This window comes from Triturus cristatus, chromosome 8, assembly GCF_964204655.1.
Source record: "Triturus cristatus chromosome 8, aTriCri1.1, whole genome shotgun sequence".
In the NCBI taxonomy this organism is placed as follows: Eukaryota; Metazoa; Chordata; class Amphibia; order Caudata; family Salamandridae; genus Triturus; species Triturus cristatus.
In genome coordinates, this window is record NC_140591.1 from 55,169,492 (window position 1) to 55,187,966 (window position 18,475).

At 39.1% G+C, this 18,475-nt stretch overlaps 10 non-coding genes across 10 annotated transcripts; all 10 read right to left on the minus strand.

Moving 5' to 3' along the window:
- Positions 1 to 4,933: 4,933 nt before the first annotated feature.
- Positions 4,934 to 5,006, minus strand: TRNAF-GAA (transfer RNA phenylalanine (anticodon GAA)). Its single transcript has one exon. It is a non-coding gene; the product is annotated as a tRNA-Phe (tRNA).
- Positions 5,007 to 6,103: 1,097 nt separating this feature from the next.
- On the minus strand, positions 6,104 to 6,176 carry TRNAF-GAA (transfer RNA phenylalanine (anticodon GAA)). Its single transcript has one exon. It is a non-coding gene; the product is annotated as a tRNA-Phe (tRNA).
- Positions 6,177 to 7,852: 1,676 nt separating this feature from the next.
- Positions 7,853 to 7,925, minus strand: TRNAF-AAA (transfer RNA phenylalanine (anticodon AAA)). Its single transcript has one exon. It is a non-coding gene; the product is annotated as a tRNA-Phe (tRNA).
- A 1,096-nt stretch (positions 7,926 to 9,021) lies between these two features.
- TRNAF-GAA (transfer RNA phenylalanine (anticodon GAA)) lies at positions 9,022 to 9,094 on the minus strand. Its single transcript has one exon. It is a non-coding gene; the product is annotated as a tRNA-Phe (tRNA).
- A 1,675-nt stretch (positions 9,095 to 10,769) lies between these two features.
- Positions 10,770 to 10,842, minus strand: TRNAF-AAA (transfer RNA phenylalanine (anticodon AAA)). The gene has a single exon. It is a non-coding gene; the product is annotated as a tRNA-Phe (tRNA).
- A 1,096-nt stretch (positions 10,843 to 11,938) lies between these two features.
- TRNAF-GAA (transfer RNA phenylalanine (anticodon GAA)) lies at positions 11,939 to 12,011 on the minus strand. Its single transcript has one exon. It is a non-coding gene; the product is annotated as a tRNA-Phe (tRNA).
- Positions 12,012 to 13,686: 1,675 nt separating this feature from the next.
- On the minus strand, positions 13,687 to 13,759 carry TRNAF-AAA (transfer RNA phenylalanine (anticodon AAA)). The gene has a single exon. It is a non-coding gene; the product is annotated as a tRNA-Phe (tRNA).
- Positions 13,760 to 14,855: 1,096 nt separating this feature from the next.
- On the minus strand, positions 14,856 to 14,928 carry TRNAF-GAA (transfer RNA phenylalanine (anticodon GAA)). The gene has a single exon. It is a non-coding gene; the product is annotated as a tRNA-Phe (tRNA).
- A 1,675-nt stretch (positions 14,929 to 16,603) lies between these two features.
- On the minus strand, positions 16,604 to 16,676 carry TRNAF-AAA (transfer RNA phenylalanine (anticodon AAA)). The gene has a single exon. It is a non-coding gene; the product is annotated as a tRNA-Phe (tRNA).
- Positions 16,677 to 17,772: 1,096 nt separating this feature from the next.
- Positions 17,773 to 17,845, minus strand: TRNAF-GAA (transfer RNA phenylalanine (anticodon GAA)). Its single transcript has one exon. It is a non-coding gene; the product is annotated as a tRNA-Phe (tRNA).
- Positions 17,846 to 18,475: the final 630 nt, after the last annotated feature.

Sequence of the window (18,475 nt, forward strand, 5' to 3'; positions counted from 1 at the left end):
TTTAAACTTCCCAAGAAAATAGATGCTCAACCTCATGCTAGAGCTATGTTTTAAGATGTCCTGTATCATTCATCAGTTAACGGGTTGTTCTGCTCGATTTTCCCGGCCTTCTTGTGTTGAGAGGTGATTGAATGTGACTTCAGTCTCTTACCATTTAAGTCTAAGGGTTAGAGTAGTGAATGGAGCCTATTTACTAGGCACTTCGATATGATCCTGTGCTCTTCCCCATAGATCAGGGCTTGCACACATAGCCTAGGGGATAGATTCGTTAGTATTAGGGATAACCTGTCCTGCAGTGAGGGTATTTCATGGAGCCTTGCTGAATTCAGGCCTGGTAGGCCTCAAACGGGAGAGACTCCATCTTTCTTTCTGCTCCGGCAGCTTGGGATGCTTCTAGGTCAAATGTAATGTTTTAGTTATGAGGTGTTATTCGCTTGGAGAGAACCGGTTCAGGCCGGCCCTTATCGAAGGATTGTATTTTTCTTCATGCCGAAGACACTACATCAGGCCGGCCGGCTGGGAAAGTGTCCTTGGTACGGGGAGGTACAAGAATTTGGTGGGCGGCAGGTTACGGGCCGGAATTTTCCATGAGGAAACGCACCTCTATATTAGTGAAAGTCTGAGGCAGTTACATGTTCAGTCCGTAGGCGGCATCTAGCCGTTAGCAGTAAAGCTACTACTTATTCCAGGGAAGACAGACGCCATCTTGAAGGCGGAGAAAAACCGAGAGACAGATACTCTCCTAGCAGAATAGCTAGAGAGGAGAGAGTAGCCGAGAAGGAAGAGGTCCCAGTGACTCGGAGAAGGGTGGACTTCCAGGCGAGCCGAGGCACAGACGAGAAGGGAACCTAGATGGCCACTGAGTGCAGGCTACACACTACTAAGGTGATGTCGACCCTTTCTTATTAAAGTGTACAACTTAATCTTTGACTTTTCTTTGCAGGTTATGTATTATATTGTAATGTTATGTGATTGCGTATGTAATGAGTAATAAAGTACCCAGTTTGTAGTGAACCAACAGATGCTGCGTGTTCTTGTATGAGAGGGTAGCCTATTTTTCTAGTCAGCTGCGGCTACATGAACAGATGTTAACCCTGATCAGGTAAGTGGTAACTGAATAAGGGAGAGAGGAGCCCCTCGAACCGGAGAACAGACCATGCTCGAACTGGCAGTCCTTGTGTGATCTGATGAATAGTGAGACTGATTCCCTTTCTGTATGTTATGGTGATCATAGGATGAACTTGTGCTGAGACTGCCGTATGGGCAGAGAGGTCTGGATTCGTATGGGATCGCGAGGCCGCCACTTATGCTGAGACTGCCGTCTGGGTAGAGAGGTCTGGATTCGTATGGGATCGCGAGGCCGCCACTTGTGCTGAGACTGCCGTCTGGGTAGAGAGGTCTGGATCCGTATGGGATCGCGAGGCCGCCGATTGTGCTGATACTGTCGTATGGGTAGAGAGGTCTGGATCCGTATGGGATCGCGAGGCCGCCACTTGTGCTGAGACTGCCGTCTGGGTAGAGAGGTCTGGATCCGTATGGGATCGCGAGGCCGCCGATTGTGCTGATACTGTCGTATGGGCAGAGAGGTCTGGATTCGTATGGGATCGCGAGGCCGCCACTTATGCTGAGACTGCCGTCTGGGTAGAGAGGTCTGGATTCGTATGGGATCGCGAGGCCGCCACTTGTGCTGAGACTGCCGTCTGGGTAGAGAGGTCTGGATCCGTATGGGATCGCGAGGCCGCCGATTGTGCTGATACTGTCGTATGGGCAGAGAGGTCTGGATCCGTATGGGATCGCGAGGCCGCCACTTGTGCTGAGACTGCCGTCTGGGTAGAGAGGTCTGGATTCGTATGGGATCGCGAGGCCGCCGATTGTGCTGAGACTGCCGTCTGGGTAGAGAGGTCTGGATTCGTATGGGATCGCGAGGCCGCCGATTGTGCTGAGACTGCCGTCTGGGTAGAGAGGTCTGGATTCGTATGGGATCGCGAGGCCGCCACTTGTGCTGAGACTGCCGTCTGGGTAGAGAGGTCTGGATCCGTATGGGATCGCGAGGCCGCCGATTGTAAGAGGTCTTGGTATGTATGAGTAGGAATTCCCTGTCCTTAGGTGGTAGATATATGTGGTTACCTATTGTAAATAGGCTCTAGGGAGGGGGTAACGTTCTGGCTGGGTTAGTGAGGCTCTGATGAGCGGGTTCTATCTGATCCGAAAACCCAAGCAGAACACGGGTGCAATAGGTAAATAGCATTTTTCGGATCCAGGTTAGGTAGCTTTTGTTTTTTACTCTGAATGGACTAGCACCATATTACACAGAGGTATTTGGCCTGAGTAGGTAAGCTATGTCATCTGAATACTGAAATCTGTGTTCAAGGAGAAGTGGAAGCTGATGCAGACAAGAGTTTACTTTACAAAAAAGCATGAAATAGGAAACATTTGTAGTCGAAGCTGAATGCAAGAGAGGTGGAAGCAAATTTAGAAGGAGGACAGAAAGACAATTCTATGTTGAATTGATCATGTTGTCGATCAGTTGATCAAATATTTGATAAATAAAGAAAGAAAAACTTGAGCTGATACCAAGAAATATTTTGTGAGAAGCAAGAAACCTCTCAGACTTTTCCGAAACCCAGCATTGAACAAGGGACTTTTAGATTTTCAATCTAACACTCTCCCAACTGAGCTATTTCATCCAGTTGGCCATTTTGGCTTTCTGTTGTATTTTTGATAATTGTTAAAGATAAATGCAGACCCTGGTCATTCTATCTGCATGTGCAGTTATGTGTTAAATTGTCCAATATTATTCAGCAGCTAAATTGGTCTGATGAGTGAATATCCTTTTTAGGGGACAATGTAGGTAGAATTTTTTTTTCTAAACTCTGAATTGACTTATACTCTGAAACACAGACCTATATGGCCAGGGTGTACAAGCTATGTCATCTGACTACTGACAGTTTTGTATAAGGGGAATTGGAGGCTGATGCAGGCAAAGCTTTACTTTAAAATAAAGCAAGAAGTTGCAAATAAATGAGGCATAGTTGAATACAAGAGAGGTGGAAGCAAGTTTGAAAGGAAGACAGAAAGTAAATAATATGTTGAATTGATTGTGTTGTTGATCAGATTGATAAAAGGTTTTGATAAAGAAGAGCGTTGATTTAACTCCAAACAGCTTTTGTGACATGAAAAGCAGATGTTGAAATTGTGCCAAAACCCGGGACCTTTAGATCTTCACGCTAACGCTCTCCCAACTGAGCTATTTCAGCCTGCTGGTAGTTTGGGTCTTCATCCTTTCTTTTAAACTTCCCAAGAAAATAGATGCTCATCCTCATGCTAGAGCTATGTTTTAAGATGTCCTGTATCATTCATCAGTTAACGGGTGCAATAGGTAAATAGCATTTTTCGGATCCAGGTTAGGTAGCTTTTTTTTTACTCTGAATGGACTAGCACCATATTACACAGAGGTATTTGGCCTGAGTAGGTAAGCTATGTCATCTGAATACTGAAATCTGTGTTCAAGGAGAAGTGGAAGCTGATGCAGACAAGAGTTTACTTTACAAAAAAGCATGAAATAGGAAACATTTGTAGTCGAAGCTGAATGCAAGAGAGGTGGAAGCAAATTTAGAAGGAGGACAGAAAGACAATTCTATGTTGAATTGATCAGGTTGTCAATCAGTTGATCAAATATTTTGATAAATAAAGAAAGAAAAACTTGAGCTGATACCAAGAAATATTTTGTGAGAAGCAAGAAACCTCTCAGACTTTTCCGAAACCCAGCATTGAACAAGGGACTTTTAGATTTTCAATCTAACACTCTCCCAACTGAGCTATTTCATCCAGCTGGCCATTTTGGCTTTCTGTTGTATTTTTGATAATTGTTAAAGATAAATGCAGACCCTGGTCATTCTATCTGCATGTGCAGTTATGTGTTAAATTGTCCAATATTATTCAGCAGCTAAATTGGTCTGATGGGTGAATTTCCTTTTTAGGAGCCAAGTTAGTTAGAAGATGTTTGTAAACTATGAATGGACTTATACTCAGACACACAGACCTATATGGCGAGGGTAGGCAAACTAGGTCATCTGACTACTAACAGTTTTGTATAAGGGGAACTCGAGGCTGATGCAGGCAAAGCTTTACTTTCAATTAAAGGAAGAATTGGCAAATAAAGCAGGTAAAGTTGAATACAAGAGAGGTGGAAGCAAGTTTGACAGAAAGACAGAATGTAAAAAATATGTTGAAATGGTTGTCTTATCGATCAGCTTGATAAAAGGTTTTGATCATTATAAACAACGTCAATATGAGTTGATTCCAAATAGCATTTGTGGCATGCAAAGCAGAAGTTCAAAATGTTCCTAAACCCGGGATTGAACCAGGGACCTTTAGATCTTCAGTCTACTGCTCTCCCAACTGAGCTATTTCATCCAGCTGGCAATTTTTTTGCTTTCGGTTGTACTTTTTATAATTGTTAAAGATAAATGCAGAACCTGGTCACTCTATCTGCATGTGCAGTTATGTGTTAAATTGTCCAGTATTATTCAGTAGCTAAATTGGTCTGATGGGTGAATTTCCTTTTTAGGAGCAAAGTTAGTTAGATGATGTTTGTAAACTATGAATGGACTTATACTAAGAAACACAGACCTATATGGCGAGGGTCGGCAAGCTAGGTCATCTGACTACTAACAGTTTTGTATAAGGGGAACTGGAGGCTGATGCAGGCAAAGCTTTACTTTCAATTAAAGGAAGAATTGGGAAATAAAGGAGGCAAAGTTGAATACAAGAGAGGTGGAAGCAAGTTTGAAAGAAAGACAGAAAGTAAATAATATGTTGAATTAATTGTATTGTCGATTATCTTGATAAAAGGTTTTGATCATTATAAACAAAGTCAATATGAGTTGACTCAAAATAGTCTTTGTGGCATGCAAAGCAGAAGTTCAAAATGTGCCGAAACCCGGGATCGAACCAGGGACCTTTAGATCTTCAGTCTAACGCTCTCCCAACTGAGCTATTTCGGCCTGCCAGCAGCTATAGTATTCAGCCTCTTTTTTTGAACAATCCCAGAACAGAGATGCAGAACCTGGATTTTCAATCTGAGGTTAGAGCTGTGTTTTAATGTGTCCTGCATTGTTCAGCAGCTAACTGGTGAAATGGGTGAGTAGCGTTTTTGGGATAAATGTTAGGTCGTTTTTCTTTTAAAACTCTAAGTGGACCAGCACTGTATTACACAGACGTATGTCGCCTGAGTAGGTAAGCTATGTCATCTCAATACTGACAACTTTGTTCAAGGAGAAGTGAAAGCTGATGCAGACAAGAGTTTGCTTTGAAAAAAGTATAAAATGGGATAAATTCGTCATCAAAGCTGATGGCAAGAGAGGTGGAAGCAAGTTTAGAAGGAGGACAGAAAGACAACTTTTTGTTGAAGTTATCATGTTGTTGATCAGTTGATAAAATATTTTGAGAAATAAAGAAAAAAAAACCTAGAGCTGATTTCAAGAAATATTTTGCAAGAATGTAGGATCCCCTCGCACTGTGCTGAAAGTCAGGATTGAATCAGGTACCTTAAGCTCTTCAGTCTAACGATCTCCCAACTGAGATATTTCAGCCAACAAGTCCCTGTGGCCTCCTGATGTATTATTAATAATTGTAGACGATACATACAGAACCTGGTCATTCTATTTTCGTTTATAGTTATGTGTTAAAGTGTCCAGTATCATTCAGCAGGTAACTTGGTCTGATGAGTGAATATCCTTTTTAGGGCACAATGTAGGTAGAATTTTTTTTTCTAAACTCTGAATTGACTTATACTCTGAAACACAGACCTATATGGCCAGGGTGTACAAGCTATGTCATCTGACTACTGACAGTTTTGTATAAGGGGAATTGGAGGCTGATGCAGGCAAAGCTTTACTTTAAAATAAAGCAAGAAGTTTCAAATAAATGAGGCATAGTTGAATACAAGAGAGGTGGAAGCAAGTTTGAAAGGAAGACAGAAAGTAAATAATATGTTGAATTGATTGTGTTGTTGATCAGATTGATAAAAGGTTTTGATAAAGAAGAGCGTTGATTTAACTCCAAACAGCTTTTGTGACATGAAAAGCAGAAGTTGAAATTGTGCCGAAACCCGGGATTGAACCAGGGACCTTTAGATCTTCAGTCTAACGCTCTCCCAACTGAGCTATTTCGGCCTGCTGGTAGTTTGGGTCTTCATCCTTTCTTTTAAACTTCCCAAGAAAATAGATGCTCATCCTCATGCTAGAGCTATGTTTTAAGATGTCCTGTATCATTCATCAGTTAACAGGTGCAATAGGTAAATAGCATTTTTCGGATCCAGGTTAGGTAGCTTTTTTTTTTTACTCTGAATGGACTAGCACCATATTACACAGAGGTATTTGGCCTGAGTAGGTAAGCTATGTCATCTGAATACTGAAATCTGTGTTCAAGGAGAAGTGGATGCTGATGCAGACAAGAGTTTACTTTACAAAAAAGCATGAAATAGGAAACATTTGTAGTCGAAGCTGAATGCAAGAGAGGTGGAAGCAAATTTAGAAGGAGGACAGAAAGACAATTCTATGTTGAATTGATCCTGTTGTCGATCAGTTGATCAAATATTTTGATAAATAAAGAAAGAAAAACTTGAGCTGATACCAAGAAATATTTTGTGAGAAGCAAGAAACCTCTCAGACTTTTCCGAAACCCAGCATTGAACAAGGGACTTTTAGATTTTCAATCTAACACTCTCCCAACTCAGCTATTTCATCCAGCTGGCCATTTTGGCTTTCTGTTGTATTTTTGATAATTGTTAAAGATAAATGCAGACCCTGGTCATTCTATCTGCATGTGCAGTTATGTGTTAAATTGTCCAATATTATTCAGCAGCTAAATTGGTCTGATGGGTGAATTTCCTTTTTAGGAGCCAAGTTAGTTAGAAGATGTTTGTAAACTATGAATGGACTTATACTCAGACACACAGACCTATATGGCGAGGGTAGGCAAACTAGGTCATCTGACTACTAACAGTTTTGTATAAGGGGAACTCGAGGCTGATGCAGGCAAAGCTTTACTTTCAATTAAAGGAAGAATTGGCAAATAAAGCAGGTAAAGTTGAATACAAGAGAGGTGGAAGCAAGTTTGACAGAAAGACAGAATGTAAAAAATATGTTGAAATGGTTGTCTTATCGATCAGCTTGATAAAAGGTTTTGATCATTATAAACAACGTCAATATGAGTTGACTCCAAATAGCATTTGTGGCATGCAAAGCAGAAGTTCAAAATGTGCCTAAACCCGGGATTGAACCAGGGACCTTTAGATCTTCAGTCTACTGCTCTCCCAACTGAGCTATTTCATCCAGCTGGCAATTTTGGCTTTCTGTTGTATTTTTTATAATTGTTAAAGAAAAATGCAGAACCTGGTCACTCTATCTGCATGTGCAGTTATGTGTTAAATTGTCCAGTATTATTCAGTAGCTAAATTGGTCTGATGGGTGAATTTCCTTTTTAGGAGCCAAGTTAGTTAGATGATGTTTGTAAACTATGAATGGACTTATACTCAGGAACACAGACCTATATGGCGAGGGTCGGCAAGCTAGGTCATCTGACTACTAACAGTTTTGTATAAGGGGAACTGGAGGCTGATGCAGGCAAAGCTTTACTTTCAATTAAAGGAAGAATTGGGAAATAAAGGAGGCAAAGTTGAATACAAGAGAGGTGGAAGCAAGTTTGAAAGAAAGACAGAAAGTAAATAATATGTTGAATTAATTGTATTGTCGATTATCTTGATAAAATGTTTTGATCATTATAAACAAAGTCAATATGAGTTGACTCAAAATAGTCTTTGTGGCATGCAAAGCAGAAGTTCAAAACGTGCCGAAACCCGGGATCGAACCAGGGACCTTTAGATCTTTAGTCTAACGCTCTCCCAACTGAGCTATTTCGGCCTGCCAGCAGCTATAGTATTCAGCCTCTTTTTTTGAACAATCCCAGAACAGAGATGCAGAACCTGGATTTTCAATCTGAGGTTAGAGCTGTGTTTTAATGTGTCCTACATTGTTCAGCAGCTAACTGGTGAAATGGGTGAGTAGCGTTTTTGGGATAAATGTTAGGTCGTTTTTCTTTTAAAACTCTAAGTGGACCAGCACTGTATTACACAGACGTATGTCGCCTGAGTAGGTAAGCTATGTCATCTCAATACTGACAACTTTGTTCAAGGAGAAGTGAAAGCTGATGCAGACAAGAGTTTACTTTGAAAAAAGTATAAAATGGGATAAATTCGTCATCAAAGCTGATGGCAAGAGAGGTGGAAGCAAGTTTAGAAGGAGGACAGAAAGACAACTTTTTGTTGAAGTTATCATGTTGTTGATCAGTTGATAAAATATTTTGAGAAATAAAGAAAAAAAAACTAGAGCTGATTTCAAGAAATATTTTGCAACAATGTAGGATCCCCTCGCACTGTGCTGAAAGTCAGGATTGAATCAGGTACCTTAAGCTCTTCAGTCTAACGATCTCCCAACTGAGATATTTCAGCCAACAAGTCCCTGTGGCCTCCTGATGTATTATTAATAATTGTAGACGATACATACAGAACCTGGTCATTCTATTTTCGTTTATAGTTATGTGTTAAAGTGTCCAGTATCATTCAGCAGGTAACTTGGTCTGATGAGTGAATATCCTTTTTAGGGGACAATGTAGGTAGAATTTTTTTTTCTAAACTCTGAATTGACTTATACTCTGAAACACAGACCTATATGGCCAGGGTGTACAAGCTATGTCATCTGACTACTGACAGTTTTGTATAAGGGGAATTGGAGGCTGATGCAGGCAAAGCTTTACTTTAAAATAAAGCAAGAAGTTTCAAATAAATGAGGCATAGTTGAATACAAGAGAGGTGGAAGCAAGTTTGAAAAGAAGACAGAAAGTAAATAATATGTTGAATTGATTGTGTTGTTGATCAGATTGATAAAAGGTTTTGATAAAGAAGAGCGTTGATTTAACTCCAAACCGCTTTTGTGACATGAAAAGCAGAAGTTGAAATTGTGCCGAAACCCGGGATTGAACCAGGGACCTTTAGATCTTCAGTCTAACGCTCTCCCAACTGAGCTATTTCGGCCTGCTGGTAATTTGGGTCTTCATCCTTTCTTTTAAACTTCCCAAGAAAATAGATGCTCATCCTCATGCTAGAGCTATGTTTTAAGATGTCCTGTATCATTTATCAGTTAACGGGTGCAATAGGTAAATAGCATTTTTCGGATCCTAGTTAGGTAGCTTTTTTTTTTACTCTGAATGGACTAGCACCATATTACACTGAGGTATTTAGCCTGAGTAGGTAAGCTATGTCATCTGAATACTGAAATCTGTGTTCAAGGAGAAGTGGAAGCTGATGCAGACAAGAGTTTACTTTACAAAAAAGCATGAAATAGGAAACATTTGTAGTCGAAGCTGAATGCAAGAGAGGTGGAAGCAAATTTAGAAGGAGGACAGAAAGACAATTCTATGTTGAATTGATCCTGTTGTCGATCAGTTGATCAAATATTTTGATAAATAAAGAAAGAAAAACTTGAGCTGATACCAAGAAATATTTTGTGAGAAGCAAGAAACCTCTCAGACTTTTCCGAAACCCAGCATTGAACAAGGGACTTTTAGATTTTCAATCTAACACTCTCCCAACTCAGCTATTTCATCCAGCTGGCCATTTTGGCTTTCTGTTGTATTTTTGATAATTGTTAAAGATAAATGCAGACCCTGGTCATTCTATCTGCATGTGCAGTTATGTGTTAAATTGTCCAATATTATTCAGCAGCTAAATTGGTCTGATGGGTGAATTTCCTTTTTAGGAGCCAAGTTAGTTAGAAGATGTTTGTAAACTATGAATGGACTTATACTCAGACACACAGACCTATATGGCGAGGGTAGGCAAACTAGGTCATCTGACTACTAACAGTTTTGTATAAGGGGAACTCGAGGCTGATGTAGGCAAAGCTTTACTTTCAATTAAAGGAAGAATTGGCAAATAAAGCAGGTAAAGTTGAATACAAGAGAGGTGGAAGCAAGTTTGACAGAAAGACAGAATGTAAAAAATATGTTGAAATGGTTGTCTTATCGATCAGCTTGATAAAAGGTTTTGATCATTATAAACAACGTCAATATGAGTTGACTCCAAATAGCATTTGTGGCATGCAAAGCAGAAGTTCAAAATGTGCCTAAACCCGGGATTGAACCAGGGACCTTTAGATCTTCAGTCTACTGCTCTCCCAACTGAGCTATTTCATCCAGCTGGCAATTTTGGCTTTCTGTTGTATTTTTTATAATTGTTAAAGAAAAATGCAGAACCTGGTCACTCTATCTGCATGTGCAGTTATGTGTTAAATTGTCCAGTATTATTCAGTAGCTAAATTGGTCTGATGGGTGAATTTCCTTTTTAGGAGCCAAGTTAGTTAGATGATGTTTGTAAACTATGAATGGACTTATACTCAGAAACACAGACCTATATGGCGAGGGTCGGCAAGCTAGGTCATCTGACTACTAACAGTTTTGTATAAGGGGAACTGGAGGCTGATGCAGGCAAAGCTTTACTTTCAATTAAAGGAAGAATTGGGAAATAAAGGAGGCAAAGTTGAATACAAGAGAGGTGGAAGCAAGTTTGAAAGAAAGACAGAAAGTAAATAATATGTTGAATTAATTGTATTGTCGATTATCTTGATAAAATGTTTTGATCATTATAAACAAAGTCAATATGAGTTGACTCAAAATAGTCTTTGTGGCATGCAAAGCAGAAGTTCAAAACGCGCCGAAACCCGGGATCGAACCAGGGACCTTTAGATCTTTAGTCTAACGCTCTCCCAACTGAGCTATTTCGGCCTGCCAGCAGCTATAGTATTCAGCCTCTTTTTTTGAACAATCCCAGAACAGAGATGATGAACCTGGATTTTCAATCTGAGGTTAGAGCTGTGTTTTAATGTGTCCTGCATTGTTCAGCAGCTAACTGGTGAAATGGGTGAGTAGCGTTTTTGGGATAAATGTTAGGTCGTTTTTCTTTTAAAACTCTAAGTGGACCAGCACTGTATTACACAGACGTATGTCGCCTGAGTAGGTAAGCTATGTCATCTCAATACTGACAACTTTGTTCAAGGAGAAGTGAAAGCTGATGCAGACAAGAGTTTACTTTGAAAAAAGTATAAAATGGGATAACTTCGTCATCAAAGCTGATGGCAAGAGAGGTGGAAGCAAGTTTAGAAGGAGGACAGAAAGACAACTTTTTGTTGAAGTTATCATGTTGTTGATCAGTTGATAAAATATTTTGAGAAATAAAGAAAAAAAAACTAGAGCTGATTTCAAGAAATATTTTGCAACAATGTAGGATCCCCTCGCACTGTGCTGAAAGTCAGGATTGAATCAGGTACCTTAAGCTCTTCAGTCTAACGATCTCCCAACTGAGATATTTCAGCCAACAAGTCCCTGTGGCCTCCTGATGTATTATTAATAATTGTAGACGATACATACAGAACCTGGTCATTCTATTTTCGTTTATAGTTATGTGTTAAAGTGTCCAGTATCATTCAGCAGGTAACTTGGTCTGATGAGTGAATATCCTTTTTAGGGGACAATGTAGGTAGAATTTTTTTTTCTAAACTCTGAATTGACTTATACTCTGAAACACAGACCTATATGGCCAGGGTGTACAAGCTATGTCATCTGACTACTGACAGTTTTGTATAAGGGGAATTGGAGGCTGATGCAGGCAAAGCTTTACTTTAAAATAAAGCAAGAAGTTGCAAATAAATGAGGCATAGTTGAATACAAGAGAGGTGGAAGCAAGTTTGAAAGGAAGACAGAAAGTAAATAATATGTTGAATTGATTGTGTTGTTGATCAGATTGATAAAAGGTTTTGATAAAGAAGAGCGTTGATTTAACTCCAAACAGCTTTTGTGACATGAAAAGCAGAAGTTGAAATTGTGCCGAAACCCGGGATTGAACCAGGGACCTTTAGATCTTCAGTCTAACGCTCTCCCAACTGAGCTATTTCGGCCTGCTGGTAGTTTGTGTCTTCATCCTTTCTTTTAAACTTCCCAAGAAAATAGATGCTCATCCTCATGCTAGAGCTATGTTTTAAGATGTCCTGTATCATTCATCAGTTAACAGGTGCAATAGGTAAATAGCATTTTTCGGATCCAGGTTAGGTAGCTTTTTTTTTTACTCTGAATGGACTAGCACCATATTACACAGAGGTATTTGGCCTGAGTAGGTAAGCTATGTCATCTGAATACTGAAATCTGTGTTCAAGGAGAAGTGGAAGCTGATGCAGACAAGAGTTTACTTTACAAAAAAGCATGAAATAGGAAACATTTGTAGTCGAAGCTGAATGCAAGAGAGGTGGAAGCAAATTTAGAAGGAGGACAGAAAGACAATTCTATGTTGAATTGATCCTGTTGTCGATCAGTTGATCAAATATTTTGATAAATAAAGAAAGAAAAACTTGAGCTGATACCAAGAAATATTTTGTGAGAAGCAAGAAACCTCTCAGACTTTTCCGAAACCCAGCATTGAACAAGGGACTTTTAGATTTTCAATCTAACACTCTCCCAACTCAGCTATTTCATCCAGCTGGCCATTTTGGCTTTCTGTTGTATTTTTGATAATTGTTAAAGATAAATGCAGACCCTGGTCATTCTATCTGCATGTGCAGTTATGTGTTAAATTGTCCAATATTATTCAGCAGCTAAATTGGTCTGATGGGTGAATTTCCTTTTTAGGAGCCAAGTTAGTTAGAAGATGTTTGTAAACTATGAATGGACTTATACTCAGACACACAGACCTATATGGCGAGGGTAGGCAAACTAGGTCATCTGACTACTAACAGTTTTGTATAAGGGGAACTCGAGGCTGATGTAGGCAAAGCTTTACTTTCAATTAAAGGAAGAATTGGCAAATAAAGCAGGTAAAGTTGAATACAAGAGAGGTGGAAGCAAGTTTGACAGAAAGACAGAATGTAAAAAATATGTTGAAATGGTTGTCTTATCGATCAGCTTGATAAAAGGTTTTGATCATTATAAACAACGTCAATATGAGTTGACTCCAAATAGCATTTGTGGCATGCAAAGCAGAAGTTCAAAATGTGCCTAAACCCGGGATTGAACCAGGGACCTTTAGATCTTCAGTCTAGTGCTCTCCCAACTGAGCTATTTCATCCAGCTGGCAATTTTGGCTTTCTGTTGTATTTTTTATAATTGTTAAAGAAAAATGCAGAACCTGGTGACTCTATCTGCATGTGCAGTTATGTGTTAAATTGTCCAGTATTATTCAGTAGCTAAATTGGTCTGATGGGTGAATTTCCTTTTTAGGAGCCAAGTTAGTTAGATGATGTTTGTAAACTATGAATGGACTTATACTCAGAAACACAGACCTATATGGCGAGGGTCGGCAAGCTAGGTCATCTGACTACTAACAGTTTTGTATAAGGGGAACTGGAGGCTGATGCAGGCAAAGCTTTACTTTCAATTAAAGGAAGATTTGGGAAATAAAGGAGGCAAAGTTGAATACAAGAGAGGTGGAAGCAAGTTTGAAAGAAAGACAGAAAGTAAATAATATGTTGAATTAATTGTATTGTCGATTATCTTGATAAAATGTTTTGATCATTATAAACAAAGTCAATATGAGTTGACTCAAAATAGTCTTTGTGGCATGCAAAGCAGAAGTTCAAAACGTGCCGAAACCCGGGATCGAACCAGGGACCTTTAGATCTTTAGTCTAACGCTCTCCCAACTGAGCTATTTCGGCCTGCCAGCAGCTATAGTATTCAGCCTCTTTTTTTGAACAATCCCAGAACAGAGATGCAGAACCTGGATTTTCAATCTGAGGTTAGAGCTGTGTTTTAATGTGTCCTGCATTGTTCAGCAGCTAACTGGTGAAATGGGTGAGTAGCGTTTTTGGGATAAATGTTAGGTCGTTTTTCTTTTAAAACTCTAAGTGGACCAGCACTGTATTACACAGACGTATGTCGCCTGAGTAGGTAAGCTATGTCATCTCAATACTGACAACTTTGTTCAAGGAGAAGTGAAAGCTGATGCAGACAAGAGTTTACTTTGAAAAAAGTATAAAATGGGATAAATTCGTCATCAAAGCTGATGGCAAGAGAGGTGGAAGCAAGTTTAGAAGGAGGACAGAAAGACAACTTTTTGTTGAAGTTATCATGTTGTTGATCAGTTGATAAAATATTTTGAGAAATAAAGAAAAAAAAACTAGAGCTGATTTCAAGAAATATTTTGCAACAATGTAGGATCCCCTCGCACTGTGCTGAAAGTCAGGATTGAATCAGGTACCTTAAGCTCTTCAGTCTAACGATCTCCCAACTGAGATATTTCAGCCAACAAGTCCCTGTGGCCTCCTGATGTATTATTAATAATTGTAGACGATACATACAGAACCTGGTCATTCTATTTTCGTTTATAGTTATGTGTTAAAGTGTCCAGTATCATTCAGCAGGTAACTTGGTCTGATGAGTGAATATCCTTTTTAGGGGACAATGTAGGTAGAATTTTTTTTTCTAAACTCTGAATTGACTTATACTCTGAAACACAGACCTATATGGCCAGGGTGTACAAGCTATGTCATCTGACTACTGACAGTTTTGTATAAGGGGAATTGGAGGCTGATGCAGGCAAAGCTTTACTTTAAAATAAAGCAAGAAGTTTCAAATAAATGAGGCATAGTTGAATACAAGAGAGGTGGAAGCAAGTTTGAAAAGAAGACAGAAAGTAAATAATATGTTGAATTGATTGTGTTGTTGATCAGATTGATAAAAGGTTTTGATAAAGAAGAGCGTTGATTTAACTCCAAACAGCTTTTGTGACATGAAAAGCAGAAGTTGAAATTGCGCCGAAACCCGGGATTGAACCAGGGACCTTTAGATCTTCAGTCTAACGCTCTCCCAACTGAGCTATTTCGGCCTGCTGGTACTTTGGGTCTTCATCCTTTCTTTTAAACTTCCCAAGAAAATAGATGCTCAACCTCATGCTAGAGCTATGTTTTAAGATGTCCTGTATCATTTATCAGTTAACGGGTGCAATAGGTAAATAGCATTTTTCGGATCCTAGTTAGGTAGCTTTTTTTTTTACTCTGAATGGACTAGCACCATATTACACTGAGGTATTTAGCCTGAGTAGGTAAGCTATGTCATCTGAATACTGAAATCTGTGTTCAAGGAGAAGTGGAAGCTGATGCAGACAAGAGTTTACTTTACAAAAAAGCATGAAATAGGAAACATTTGTAGTCGAAGCTGAATGCAAGAGAGGTGGAAGCAAATTTAGAAGGAGGACAGAAAGACAATTCTATGTTGAATTGATCCTGTTGTCGATCAGTTGATCAAATATTTTGATAAATAAAGAAAGAAAAACTTGAGCTGATACCAAGAAATATTTTGTGAGAAGCAAGAAACCTCTCAGACTTTTCCGAAACCCAGCATTGAACAAGGGACTTTTAGATTTTCAATCTAACACTCTCCCAACTCAGCTATTTCATCCAGCTGGCCATTTTGGCTTTCTGTTGTATTTTTGATAATTGTTAAAGATAAATGCAGACCCTGGTCATTCTATCTGCATGTGCAGTTATGTGTTAAATTGTCCAATATTATTCAGCAGCTAAATTGGTCTGATGGGTGAATTTCCTTTTTAGGAGCCAAGTTAGTTAGAAGATGTTTGTAAACTATGAATGGACTTATACTCAGACACACAGACCTATATGGCGAGGGTAGGCAAACTAGGTCATCTGACTACTAACAGTTTTGTATAAGGGGAACTCGAGGCTGATGTAGGCAAAGCTTTACTTTCAATTAAAGGAAGAATTGGCAAATAAAGCAGGTAAAGTTGAATACAAGAGAGGTGGAAGCAAGTTTGACAGAAAGACAGAATGTAAAAAATATGTTGAAATGGTTGTCTTATCGATCAGCTTGATAAAAGGTTTTGATCATTATAAACAACGTCAATATGAGTTGACTCCAAATAGCATTTGTGGCATGCAAAGCAGAAGTTCAAAATGTGCCTAAACCCGGGATTGAACCAGGGACCTTTAGATCTTCAGTCTACTGCTCTCCCAACTGAGCTATTTCATCCAGCTGGCAATTTTGGCTTTCTGTTGTATTTTTTATAATTGTTAAAGAAAAATGCAGAACCTGGTCACTCTATCTGCATGTGCAGTTATGTGTTAAATTGTCCAGTATTATTCAGTAGCTAAATTGGTCTGATGGGTGAATTTCCTTTTTAGGAGCCAAGTTAGTTAGATGATGTTTGTAAACTATGAATGGACTTATACTCAGAAACACAGACCTATATGGCGAGGGTCGGCAAGCTAGGTCATCTGACTACTAACAGTTTTGTATAAGGGGAACTGGAGGCTGATGCAGGCAAAGCTTTACTTTCAATTAAAGGAAGAATTGGGAAATAAAGGAGGCAAAGTTGAATACAAGAGAGGTGGAAGCAAGTTTGAAAGAAAGACAGAAAGTAAATAATATGTTGAATTAATTGTATTGTCGATTATCTTGATAAAATGTTTTGATCATTATAAACAAAGTCAATATGAGTTGACTCAAAATAGTCTTTGTGGCATGCAAAGCAGAAGTTCAAAACGTGCCGAAACCCGGGATCGAACCAGGGACCTTTAGATCTTTAGTCTAACGCTCTCCCAACTGAGCTATTTCGGCCTGCCAGCAGCTATAGTATTCAGCCTCTTTTTTTGAACAATCCCAGAACAGAGATGCAGAACCTGGATTTTCAATCTGAGGTTAGAGCTGTGTTTTAATGTGTCCTGCATTGTTCAGCAGCTAACTGGTGAAATGGGTGAGTAGCGTTTTTGGGATAAATGTTAGGTCGTTTTTCTTTTAAAACTCTAAGTGGACCAGCACTGTATTACACAGACGTATGTCGCCTGAGTAGGTAAGCTATGTCATCTCAATACTGACAACTTTCTTCAAGGAGAAGTGAAAGCTGATGCAGACAAGAGTTTACTTTGAAAAAAGTATAAAATGGGATAAATTCGTCATCAAAGCTGATGGCAAGAGAGGTGGAAGCAAGTTTAGAAGGAGGACAGAAAGACAACTTTTTGTTGAAGTTATCATGTTGTTGATCAGTTGATAAAATATTTTGAGAAATAAAGAAAAAAAAACTAGAGCTGATTTCAAGAAATATTTTGCAAGAATGTAGGATCCCCTCGCACTGTGCTGAAAGTCAGGATTGAATCAGGTACCTTAAGCTCTTCAGTCTAACGATCTCCCAACTGAGATATTTCAGCCAACAAGTCCCTGTGGCCTCCTGATGTATTATTAATAATTGTAGATGATACATACAGAACCTGGTCATTCTATTTTCGTTTATAGTTATGTGTTAAAGTGTCCAGTATCATTCAGCAGGTAACTTGGTCTGATGAGTGAATATCCTTTTTAGGGGACAATGTAGGTAGAATTTTTTTTTCTAAACTCTGAATTGACTTATACTCTGAAACACAGACCTATATGGCCAGGGTGTACAAGCTATGTCATCTGACTACTGACAGTTTTGTATAAGGGGAATTGGAGGCTGATGCAGGCAAAGCTTTACTTTAAAATAAAGCAAGAAGTTGCAAATAAATGAGGCATAGTTGAATACAAGAGAGGTGGAAGCAAGTTTGAAAGGAAGACAGAAAGTAAATAATATGTTGAATTGATTGGAGTTAAATCAACGCTCTTCTTTATCAAAACCTTTTATCAATCTGATCAACAACACAAACAGCTTTTGTGACATGAAAAGCAGAAGTTGAAATTGTGCCGAAACCCGGGATTGAACCAGGGACCTTTAGATCTTCAGTCTAACACTCTCCCAACTGAGCTATTTCGGCCTGCTGGTAGTTTGGGTCTTCATCCTTTCTTTTAAACTTCCCAAGAAAATAGATGCTCAACCTCATGCTAGAGCTATGTTTTAAGATGTCCTGTATCATTCATCAGTTAACGGGTGCAATAGGTAAATAGCATTTTTCGGATCCAGGTTAGGTAGCTTTTTTTTTTACTCTGAATGGACTAGCACCATATTACACAGAGGTATTTGGCCTGAGTAGGTAAGCTATGTCATCTGAATACTGAAATCTGTGTTCAAGGAGAAGTGGAAGCTGATGCAGACAAGAGTTTACTTTACAAAAAAGCATGAAATAGGAAACATTTGTAGTCGAAGCTGAATGCAAGAGAGGTGGAAGCAAATTTAGAAGGAGGACAGAAAGACAATTCTATGTTGAATTGATCATGTTGTCGATCAGTTGATCAAATATTTTGATAAATAAAGAAAGAAAAACTTGAGCTGATACCAAGAAATATTTTGTGAGAAGCAAGAAACCTCTCAGACTTTTCCGAAACCCAGCATTGAACAAGGGACTTTTAGATTTTCAATCTAACACTCTCCCAACTGAGCTATTTCATCCAGCTGGCCATTTTGGCTTTCTGTTGTATTTTTGATAATTGTTAAAGATAAATGCAGA